Source organism: Notamacropus eugenii, chromosome X (genome assembly GCF_028372415.1).
Source record: "Notamacropus eugenii isolate mMacEug1 chromosome X, mMacEug1.pri_v2, whole genome shotgun sequence".
NCBI classification, from domain to species: domain Eukaryota; kingdom Metazoa; phylum Chordata; class Mammalia; order Diprotodontia; family Macropodidae; genus Notamacropus; species Notamacropus eugenii.
In genome coordinates, this window is record NC_092879.1 from 22,001,096 (window position 1) to 22,013,333 (window position 12,238).

Genomic DNA, 12,238 nt, shown 5'->3' on the forward strand with positions numbered 1-12,238 from the left:
CTGTGGCCTAGAGGCCACACATGGTCCTCTAGGTCCTTGGGTGCAGCCTTTTGACTGAGTCCAAATTTGACAGAGCAAGTCCTTCTATTAAGGGGATTTGTTCTGTAAAGTTTGGATTCAGTCAAAGGGCCACACTTGAGGACCTAGAGGGCCACAAGTGACCTCAAGGCCACAGGTTCCCTGACCCTGAACCCTAAAGGCCCTAGACTGACCTTAACCATTCTCTTTAGGACCAAGAACCCAAAAGGCATCTTCACTGATGATCCATCTCCACATCAGTTAACTGTGGGTGTCTGAGAGATCCGAAAAGGGATTGACAGGCATCGTCTATGCCTCAGCTGACTTTACTAAAGGTTGTGTCTAACCTCGGCCAGACCCAGGGTGAGACCCCAGCAGAGCCTAGAAAAGCTGACTAGTGTGAAAGTCAAGATGAGCTGGAGGTTAATTCCATTCAATCCTCCAGAGTCCTCTCCCAGCAAACATGGAGACCGCTACATTCCCTCCCGAGCTGGAGCTGAGTGGAGTCTACACTTCCATAGCACAGATGACCCTGAAAAATCCCCCAGGCAGAAACAGAAAGATGACCCAGTCTACTCTGCCTTGTTGAAGAATGAGCTTCTGGAAGCTGAGATGCCAACAGTCCAGTGTCCAAAAGCAGAGGCCCAAACACCTGGCACACCAAAGAAGAATCTCTTCACATTCTCCCCCAGTACTAAGCGCTGGAGACCTGACGATGGCAGTGAAATCACTCCTTATGCCTTATCCCCCATCAGCCTCAAAAGTCAGACTCTACTTCTATCACAACGGAAACCCACTAAGAAAATCCCTCAAGTGCCATTCAAAGTCCTTGAGGCCTCAGGGCTCCGGGATGACTTTTATCTGAACCTGTTAGATTGGTCTTCTCTCAACATTGTTGCTGTTGGACTGAGCACCTGTGTTTATCTGTGGAGTGCATATACATCCCAAGTTACCAGGCTTTTTGACCTGTGTGATGAAGGAGATTCTGTAACCTCTGTGGGCTGGTATGAAAGGGGGAACTTGTTAGCAGTTGGCACACAGAGAGGCTTTGTGCAGATCTGGGATGTAGATGCCGAGAAGAAAGTCTCCACCATGGAAGGTCACAAAGCTAGAGTTGGTGCATTGGCCTGGTATGCGGACCAGATATCTTCTGGGAGCAGAGATACACGAATCCTCCAGAGAGATATCCGGGCATGCCCCCTGCAGTCTCAGCGCTGGCTGCAAGGTCACAAGCAGGAGGTGTGTGGGCTAAGGTGGTCCACAGATCACCAGTTGTTGGCCTCGGGTGGGAATGACAACAAGCTTCTAGTCTGGAACCATTCCAATTTCAGACCTGTCCAGCAGTACACCTATCATAAGGCAGCCGTGAAAGCCATCGCATGGTCTCCCCACCAGCATGGCCTGTTAGCATCAGGTGGTGGTTCAGCTGACCGCTGCATCCGATTTTGGAATACACTGACAGGGCAGCCCCTGCAGCGCATCGATACTGGTTCCCAAGTGTGCAACCTGGCCTGGTCCAGACACGACAATGAGCTGGTGAGTACCCATGGATATGCAGAAAATCAGATCGCCATCTGGAAATACCCCTCCTTGACTCAAGTAGCCAAACTCACAGGCCATTTATACAGAGTTCTGTATCTGGCTGTGTCTCCTGATGGACAGGCCATAGTTACAGGGGCTGGAGATAAGAGCCTGAGATTTTGGAATGTTTTTCGGAAAGCCCGTTCACAAAAGGAATCTGCATCTGTCCTCAGTCTTTTCACTAGAATCCGGTAACTTCCCAACCCCACACACCGGTACCACATCACATCCACTCAAGGAAAAATCACTGTCTTTCATCAGTCTGCGTAGAACCCTGGAGATCAGCAGGAAGAGCAGAGGTGGGCAAGTGGACCTGGAGAAACCTTCAAGTTTAGTGCTACTTAGCAGATTCTAGACATTGTTGAATAGTATCTAGGGAGGGCACAAGATAAAGGGAACCATGCAGAATTCATGAGCCTATTCTTCAGGAAAGATCAAGGAGAACCAAACTGGATGGATTTCCATCCACACTCTGGACGAGAGTGCTGAGGCTGGAACCAGTGAAACTTAAGCAGTTTCTCTTCTGCTTCATCTTCTGGGAAGAGACAAACAAACTTTTGGGGAGAAATGTTTGGGCAAGGTGGGGAGGAGAGGTTTGCAGGCTGCTTGTACCCTTAGACTCACAGCAGCCCAAGCTCCTCCATTTAAATCTAAATGTAAAGGCTGACCTTTCCTACGTGAAACTTCATAGGAAAAGCATTTTTTTCAGAGTAAAATCTTCCTTTTGTTTGTACTGGGCACAGCATGGGGAGCCTTGGGGATGGACTCTTGGAGTGGTCTCTGTGTCACTTAGGGAAAGGGACCAGAGCTTCTGTTCCCAGCAGCCCTGGCCTCCTAAGGCTGTGCTTTCCTCTCAGTCCTGCTGTGCATTTGGCCTCCATCCCTGGCCCTCTTTCCCCTCTGAATTTCCCTTCCCTTTCCCTGACTGCTGGCAGTCAGTAGACTCCACTCCACCATGTGGATGGAACATGGGCACCCTGAGGCAAGAGATTGGTCAGGAGAGACCAAGACTACATAAGGATAGGAGTCCATAAGGAAAGGTCGGGCAGTACAGACATGAGTTAGTATGTGTACCTTAGGGTCTAGAGCAGTCAGCTAGAAGATGGAAACTAGACCTCAAGCAAAAAAGTATGAGTTTTGACAACAAGCAGAGGACTTTCTAAGCTCCTGAGCTTTTGAACTCAACCCACAGTGGCCAAAGTTCCTCCACTGCACCATGTCCCTCTTAGGAAGCCTCTTCTGCTCTGACCCAAACAGAGACTATTTGGGGCACAGGTAAGAACACACTCATTTTTGTTAGACAACATTTTTATTTGCCCCATGGCTCCCTTGAGCCCTCCCCTGTATATGTATTTATACGTACTTGTTGGACAAGAGAGTTTGTTGATTTCAAGTGTGGGAAATCAACCTTTGATTTTTTTTAAAATTCACCTCAAAAAAGTTCAGGGACAATATAAAAAGGACTAACCACTTAGGTGTCCAGAGGAACCCAGGGGTTTTTGAGGGGAAATGATTTATTTTCATGCTTTTTAAAAAAAAGTTTTAAAAAATTGTATAAAAAATTGTATGAAAACTGGACAGCTGAGAAAAGGCATTTCTTCTCACACATAACTAGAGGTAAAAAGGAGAACATCCTCCCACTGGAATCAGTCTCTTACATGTTCCTTACCATCAGCCATTTCATGTAGTCCTTGGAAAGCCCAGGAAAGGGCCACCAAGGCCTGGGAGATCCATTTTAGGCCCAGTCATGTGACCAGGGGAAAGTTTAGCTAACTACCCCAGGGCACCAGAGAGGGAAGTGTAGGATGAAATGCACAAAGTTTGTTATTCTCTTTATCAATGAAAAAACTAATTCTTGCCTTGTCCCCGCCCTCTGACCTATGCAGTTGACAATGTAATTGGACAAATTCAGGAAACTGTCCTCAGAAGAGTTATCTTTTGGGTTATGAGCTTGTGTATTGGGTGGCTAGGTGGCGCTGCAGTGGATAGATCACTGTGCTTAGAATGGGAAAGACTCATCTTCCTGAGTTCAAATGTGGCCTCAGACACTTACCAGCTGCGTGACCTTGTGCAAATCTCTTAACCCTGCTTGCCTCACTTTACTTATTTGCAAAATAAGCTGAAGAAGAAAATGGAAAACCATTCCAGTATCTCAGTCAAGAAAACCTTAAATGGGATCACAAAAAGATAGACGTGACTGAAACAACTAAACAACAACAACAAATAAATACTTTGGGGTAAGAGCAGGAGCTATATGGATGCCTGGATCCTTGTGTAGAATGTGGCATCATTGATTGTGCCAAGGAATTGGCTGTCCAATGCCAGCTGAACTCAACTTGTAAGTGAGACAACAACATCAAAATGAAATCATGCATTTTCCTTGTATAATCACTGACGTTACAAAGCTGTATGGTTTGGGGAAGGAAGAATTTCTTCTCCCAGAAATTACACAGGACAGTCTACAGAAGAGACTTGTCCCATATGTTATAACAGAGGATGGAGAGTATATATTGACATTCAAGGAGGAGCAGGTGGGAGAGAGAGAATTTGGAACTGAAAATAAAATGGAATTTTTTTAAAAGATAAAACCAAAAGCAAAAAGAGTATCTATTGCTCTGATAGTGTAAGTTCTTCATATAAAGTGATATAACTGGCATTAGTAAACAAACTGCAAATTTTTAAAAGATGCATTTGGTGTCTTTATCTTCTAACAATCCCTCCAACACTGAGTATTCCTACTTTTTTGCCATCTTTGAATAAGCAAATGAATTAAAAGTGTTTATGAAGAGCTTACTATATACCAAGAATTGTGCTAAATGCTGGGGGATAGAAAGAGAAGGGAAAGACAGTTCACTGGATTCAAGGAGTTCACAATCTAATTGGAGGAAACAAAATACATAGTAGGGCTCAGCTGGAGGGTGGATGAAAGGGCTTTGTAGTCCTGAGGGTGTAGCTTCAGGGGAAGGGATAAAACCCAGGGAATCTCAAGGTGCATTAGTGGGACAGAAGGTAATTCTTTGGAGTTCAGAGGACATAAAGGCGAGACCATTGGGAAGGCATCTGAAACTCAAGCACGTAAAAAATGAAACTCATTATCTTTCTCTTCAAACCCATCCCTTCTCCTAATTCCCCTAGTTCGGTCCAAAAACTGAGCCATCTTTTTAGTCACCTCGGAGTCACTCTCATCTCTTCATTTTCTATGTCCAATTACCAAGTCTTACATATTTTAGTTGACCAACTTCTCTCCACCACATGCCTTTCTCTCCACTCATACAGCCATCTCCCTAGTTTATGCTGTCATCACCTCTCACTTAGACTACTGCAATAGCCTTCAGGACTGGTGTCCCTGCCTCTAGTCTCTCCCCTCTCCAGTCTGGTCTCCACACAGCTAACAAATTGACATTCTTAGCAACCATGTTATTCCTCTCTTGCCTTTAGGATCAAATACACACACCTCTGTTTGACTTTTAAACCCCTTCATAACCTAGTTCAAGTGTACCTTTCCAGGCTTATTATACATTCTTCTCTCATATATCTTTGCAATGGCTGGTCCCCATGCCTGTCATGCTCTCTCTTCTTGCCATTTCCTCTCAGAATCCTGAAAATCACCTCCTCTGCACATGAGAGCTTTCTTGATCCTGCCCCAGTTTCTCTTAAGTCTCCTGAACCAAAATTACCTCATATTTACATTGTGATATATCTGTGTAGATTTTAGTTCCTTCTGGTAATACTGTAAGTTTGAGGGGAGGAAAGAACTGGTTTTTATTTTGTTTTTATCTCCCCAGAATAAGTGTTTCCTTATTGGGTGATTGAGGGTAATCCTCAAGACAGTGTACAACAGGAGAGAAGATGTGGGTCATCGGACCATTTGGTAAAAGTGGGGAGTCATGGATTGGCAGATGATCAGATGGATAGATGGCACATGTCACTGGAACCCAATAAAAAACTCCTCTTGACATCTCTGTAGAAGAATTTTATAAGAGATCTGAAAGAGTTGTGATCTTCATCGAATACCCACATTGATGAAGTTCCAGATCTCTGTATTTGAATTCTTGAAAAAATGATTTAAATGACTTCTCATGGGTGAAGTCAACATGGCAGAGAAAATGCAGAGATTTGCCTGAATTCTCCTCCAAACCCCTCCAAACAACTTTAAATGATGCTTCAAAATAAATTATGAAGTGGCAGAATCGCAAAAGGATAGGGTAAAACAATTTCCCAGCCCAAAACAACTTAGAAGGTTGTCAAGAAAGGTCTGCTGCATCAGGGTGAGAGGAAAGTGCCGTTCAGTGCAGGTTGCACCAGCATGGTCTGTGCCCCAGTAAACCAGCAGCCTGACTTTAGGGTGACTGAATCAGTGGCTGCAGTGGTGGTTTCCAGACAGCCCACAGTTAGTAAGGGGGTTGGACAACTGGTCAGAAGGAGATTACAGGGGTCCATTTGTTGGTATCAGGGGCAGGACTCTGTTGCATCACCAATATTCAGATTTGGGTCACAGTTCTGGGTCTTAGTCCTAGGGCAAGGAGGAGCACTAGCATACTAGAGCTTGCACCTGACAGGGGAGTTGGGACCCTGGTCACAGTTCTAAGATGGAAAAGAGTGCTTGTGGTCGCTCATAGACCAAAACACAGGTTAGAAGAGTAGTAAACACACTTCTCCACAAATCATACCATACTGGAAGAACTGGAAACTTACAAGTCCTCAAAACTATCTCTGGAAACAGCTGCACAAAAAACTTGAAGCTTAAGACAGTGCCCCTTTCACTCTGGAAGCAGAGTCCCACTGTAGCATAGAGTTAAAGATTAAGAAATAGGCAGGGAAATGAGTAAATAGCAGAAAAAGATCCTGATTCTAGAAAGTTACTATGGTGACAGGAAAGATCAAAACACAAACTCAGAAGACAACAAAGTCTAAACTGTTATGTCAGAAGGTTTAAAAAAAATGAAGAACTCAAAAGGGATTTTAAAAATCAAGTAAGGGAGGTAGAGGAAAAATTGGGGAGGAGATAATGAGAGTGATGCAAGAAAAGCATAAAAAAGAATCAACAGCTTGATAAAGGAGACACAAAAAAATACTGAAGAAAATATCACCTTAAAAACAGATTAGGCCATATGGTAAAAGGGGCATAAAAATCCAGTGGAAAAAAAGAATGCCTTGAAAAGTAGAATTGGCAAAACAGTAAAAAAAAAAATCCACTAAAGAGAAGAAATCCTTAAAAAGTAGAATTGGCCAAATGGAAAAAGAAGTACAAAAGTTCACTGAAGAAAATAATTCCTTAAAAATTAGCATTCAGCAAGTGGAAACCCATTACTTTATGAGAAATCAAAAAACAATAAAACAAAATCAAAAGAATGAAGAAAAAGAAGGCAATGTGAAATACCTTATTGGAAAAACAATTGACCTGGAAAATAGATCCAAAAGAGATAATTTTAAAATCATTGGACTTCCTGAAAGCCATGATAAAAAAAAAAAAAGAGAGAGAGCCTAGACATCATCTTTCACGAAATTATCAAGGAAAACTGTCTTGATATTCTAAAACCAAAGGGTAAAATAAACATTTAAAGAATTCACCAATCACCTCCTGAGAGAGACCCCAAAATGAAAACTCCCAGGAATATTGTAGCCAAATTCCAGAGCTCCCAGGTCAAGGAGAAAATATTGCAATCAGACAAAAAGAAATCATTCAAATATTGTGGAGCATAATACGTCAGCATAATATAAGATTTAGCAGCTTCTGCATTAAAGGATTGGAAGGCTTGAAATAGGATATTCCACAGGGCAAAGGTGCTAAGATTACAACCAAGAATCACCTACCCAGCCTTCAGAGGGGAAATGGATATTCAATGAATTAGAAGACTTTCAAACATTCCTGTTGAAAAGACCAGAGTTGAATAGAAAATTTGACCTTTAAATACAAGACTCAAGAGATGCATAAAAAGGTAAACAGGAATGAGAAATCATGAGGGATTCGATGAGGTTATACTGTTTATATTCCTACATGGGAAAATAATACTTATAACTCCTAAAAAGCTTTCTCATTAGGGCAGGTAGAAGGAGTATACATAGACAGAAAGCAGAGGGGTGAGTTGAATATGATAATATGATTATCTAAAAAAATAAAATTAAGGGAAGAGAAAGAAGACTGCACTAGATAAAGGGGAAAAGGAGAGGTAGAATGGGATAAATTATCTGACATAAAAGAGACATGACAGGGACTTTACAGTGAAGAGAAAAATGGGGGAAGTGAGCACATGAGTTTTACTCTCTTCAAAATTGGCTCAAAAGGGAAATGATATACACACTAAGTTAGATATAGAAATCTATTTTACCATACAGGAAAATAGGAAGGAAAGGGGATAAGAGAGTGGAAGGAGGCTGATAGAAAGGAGGACAGTTTGAGGGAGGTAAAAGTCAGAAGCAAAACACTTTTGAGAATGGGCAGGGCAAAAGGAGAGAGAGAGAGAGAGAGAGAGAAATAAACTGGTGGTAAAAGAAGGAGGGAAATACAGAGCTGGCAATCATTACTGTGAAAAAAATTACAATGAGTTTCCCTGTTACAGTCTTCATTTCTCAAACATAGAAAACTGAGTCAAATTTATGGAAATAAGAGCTATTCCTTAATTTATAAATGGTCAAAAGATATGAATAGGCAGTTTTCAGACAAAGTAATCAGTCATCTATAGAAAATTTGACTTGCAAATAAAAGACTCTAGAGAAGCATAAAAAAGGTAAACAGGAAAGAAAAATCATAAGGGATCCAATAAGATTTAACTGTTTACATTCCTATATGAGAAAATGATATTCATAACTCCTAAAAACTTTCTTCTTATTAGGGCTGTTAAAAAGAGTATACAGAGGGTCTGGGTATGAATTGAATGTGATGAGATAATTGTAGAAAAAATAAAATGAAGGGATGAGAAAGAGAAATGCATTGGGAGAAGTAGAAAGGGAGAGATAGAATGGGATAAACTATCTAACATAAAAGAAGCCTGAAAGAGTTTTATGGGGGAAGGGAAGATGTGGGGGGGGAGCCCAATGGGGGTTCACTAAGTGAAACTTACTCTTATCAGAATAGGCTCAAAAAGGGAATAACATACACAGTTGGGTATAGAAATCTATCTTACCCTACAGGAAAGTAGGAGGGGAAGGGAATATGAGAACGGAGTGGGGGCTGATAGAAGGGAGGGCAGATCAGGGAGGTAAAGCAAAACACTTGAGAATGGACAGGGTGAAGGTAGAGGGAGAGTAGGATAAACAGGGAGAAAAATAGGCTGGAGGAAAATACATAGTAATCATAATTATAAAAAAATTTTACAGGAAGTTTCTCTGATCAAGGCCTCTTTTCTAAAATATATAAAGAACTGAATCAAATTGATAAGAATACAAGTCATTCCCCAACTGATAAATAGTCAAAGGGTATGAACAGGCTGCTTTCAGAAGAAGAAATCAAAGCTATCTATAACCATATAAAAATGCTTTAAATCACTATTGATTAGAGAAATGCAAATTAAAACAACTCTGAAGTACCACTTCACACCTATCAGATGGGCTAATATGACAGAAAAGGAAAATAAGAAATGTTGGAGGGGATGGGGGAAAATTGAGACGCTAATGCACTGTTGGTGAAGTTGTGAGCTGATCCCACCATTCTGGAGAGTAATTCAGAATTATGCCCAAAGGGTTATAAGACCATGCATACCCTTTGATCCAGCAATGCCACTCCTAGGTCTGTATCCCAAAAGAGTTAAAAAAAAACAAATAGGAAAAAAACCTATATTGCAAAAATATTTATAGCAATTCTTTTTGTGGTGGCAAAGAACTGGAAATTGAGGGAATGTCCATCAATTGGGGAATGAGTGAACAAATCATACATAATTGTGCTGGAAGACTATTGTGCCATAAGAAATGATGAGCAGGATGCTTTTAGAAAAACCTGGAAGGACTTACATAAATTGATGCAAAGTGAAAGGGGCAGAACCAGGAGAACATGGGATATAGTAACAACAATATTGTATGATGATCAATTGTGAATGAGTTAGCTATTCTTGGCAACACAATAATCTAACACAATTATGGACTTATGATGAAAAATGCTATCTATCTCCAGAGAAAGAACTCATGGAGCCTGAATGAAGATAGAAGAATACTTTTTCTTCACTTCCTTTATTTTTCTTGGTTTTTTTTCTCTGTGTTTTCTTTCACAACATGACTAACTTGGAAAAGTTTCGCATGACTGCACATGTATAACCTATATCAAATTGCTTGCCTTCTCAGTGGGGAGGGGGAGGAAAGAGGAGAGGGAAAGGAAGGAAGGAGAAAATTTGGAACTCAAAATCTTTTTTAAAAAAATGTTAAAAATTGTTTTTACATGCAATCGGGGAAAAATAAAATGTTAAATTTAAATACAATTTTTAAAAAATAATAAATGACTTCTTGTTTCCTGGGGGAGGGAGGGTGAATATCTCTGAGGCCTTACCTGGCAACAGAATTAATAAGAACAAGAAAACTCCTTGGTCTTTTCCCCAAAATCAGATAATATGAATAGCTGGACTTCCCTTAGCACTTGCAAAGTAAGATATATATAGATATGTATGTGTGTATATGTATGCATATGTATAATTTCACTTGATCTTCCCAACAATAGGATCATAAGTTCACCAATTCAGAGAGGGAAGAGATCTTACAGGTCATTTTACAGATGAGAAAACTGAGGCCCAGAGAGTTTAAGTGACTTGACCAGGGTCACTCAGCTAAGATGCCTGAGGTGTTACCCAAGTCCAGCACTATCTACTATGCCCTTGCTGCCTCTTCCTATTTCCCCCCATTTTACAGGTAAGGCAACTGAGGATGAGAAATTGCAATTCTTTTGCCCATGGACACATAGCCAGTAAGTGTCTGAGGCAGGATCTACACTCAGGTCTTTCCTGGGTCTAAGGCCAGGTCAGAGTGGTCTCTAACCACTCTGCCATCCTGGTGCTTCAGAACAATGAAATTTTTCTCATTACAGGAACCTTTGCTTCAAGATAACTTTTAAAGTATATATATTTATATATTTTATTTCCCCTAATTGCACATAAAAACAATATTTAACATTCATTTTTTTTTGTCATTTTGAGTTCAAAATTCTCTTCCTGCTTCCCCTTCCCCCTCGTTGAAAAGGCAATCAATTTGCATGTTATGCATGTCCAGTCATGCAAAATATACTTCCATCTTAGTCATGTTGTGAAAGAAAACACAGACAAAAAACCCAAGAAAAATAAAGACAGTGTTTAAAAGTATGCTTCAATCTGCATTCAGAATCCATCAGTTCTTTCTCTGGAGATGGGTAGTATTTTTCAACAGAAGTTGAAATTGTCTTGGATCTTTGTGTTGGTGAGAATAACTGCAGTTCACAGTCAATTGACAGACAATATTGTTGTTACTGTGTACAATGTTCTCTTGGTTCTGCTCATCTCACTTTGCATCAGTCCACATAAGTCTTCCCAAGTTTTTCTAAGATCATCCTGCTCTCCATTTCTTTTTTTTTTTTTGACATTTTTTTTTTTTATTTAGCTTTTAACATTCATTTTCACAAAATTTTGGGTTACAAATTTTCTCCCCTTTTGTCCCCTCCCCCCCCAAACGCCAAGCATTCTAATTGCCCCTATGACCAATCTGCTCTCTCTTCTATCATCCCTCTCTGCCCTTGTCTCTGTCTTCTCTTTTGTCCTGTAGGGCCAGATAGCTTTCTATACCCCTTTACCTGTATTTCTTATTTCCTAGTGGTAAGAACATTACAGTTGATCCTAACACTTTGAGTTCCAACTTCTTTTCCTCCCTCCCTCTCCACCCCTTCCCTTTGGAAGGCAAGCAATTCAATATAGGCCAAATCTGTGTAGTTTTGCAAATGACTTCCATAATAGTTGTGTTGTATAGGACTAACTATATTTCCCTCCATCCTATCCTGTCCCCCATTACTTCTATTCTCTTTTGATCCTATCCCTCCCCATGAGTGTTGACCTCAAATTGCACTCTCCTCCCCATGCCCTCCCTTCTATCATCCCCCCCCACTCTGCTTATCCCCTTATCCTCCACTTTCCTGTATTGTAAGATAGGTTTTCATACCAAAATGAGTAGGCATTTTATTCTTTCCTTTAGTGGAATGTGATGAGAGTAGACTTCATGTTTTTCTCTCACCTCCCCTCTTTATCCCTCCACTAATGAGTCTTTTGCTTGCCTCTTTTATGAGATAATTTGCCCCATTCAATTCTCCCTTTCTCCTCCCAATATCTTTCTCTCTCACTGCTTGATTTCATTTTTTTTAAGATATGATCCCATCCTCTTCAATTCACTCTGTGCACTCTGTCTCTATGTGTGTGTGCGTGTGTGCATGTGTGTGTGTGTAATCCCACCCAGTACCCAGATACTGAAATGTTTCAAGAGTTACAAATATTGTCTTTCCATGTAGGAATGTAAACAGTTCAACTTTAGTAAGTCCCTTATGACTTCTCTTTGCTGTTCACCTTTTCATGGTTCTCTTCATTCTTGTGTTTGGAAGTCAAATTTTCTTTTCAGCTCTGGTCTTTTCATCAAGAATGCTTGAAAATCCTCTATTTCATTGAAAGACCAATTTTTCCCCTGAAGTATTATACTCAGTTTT

General features: G+C 40.8%; 1 pseudogene; it reads left to right on the plus strand.

The window, feature by feature from the left end:
• Positions 1 to 236: 236 nt before the first annotated feature.
• Positions 237 to 2,295, plus strand: LOC140515252 (fizzy-related protein homolog pseudogene; annotated as a pseudogene).
• Positions 2,296 to 12,238: the final 9,943 nt, after the last annotated feature.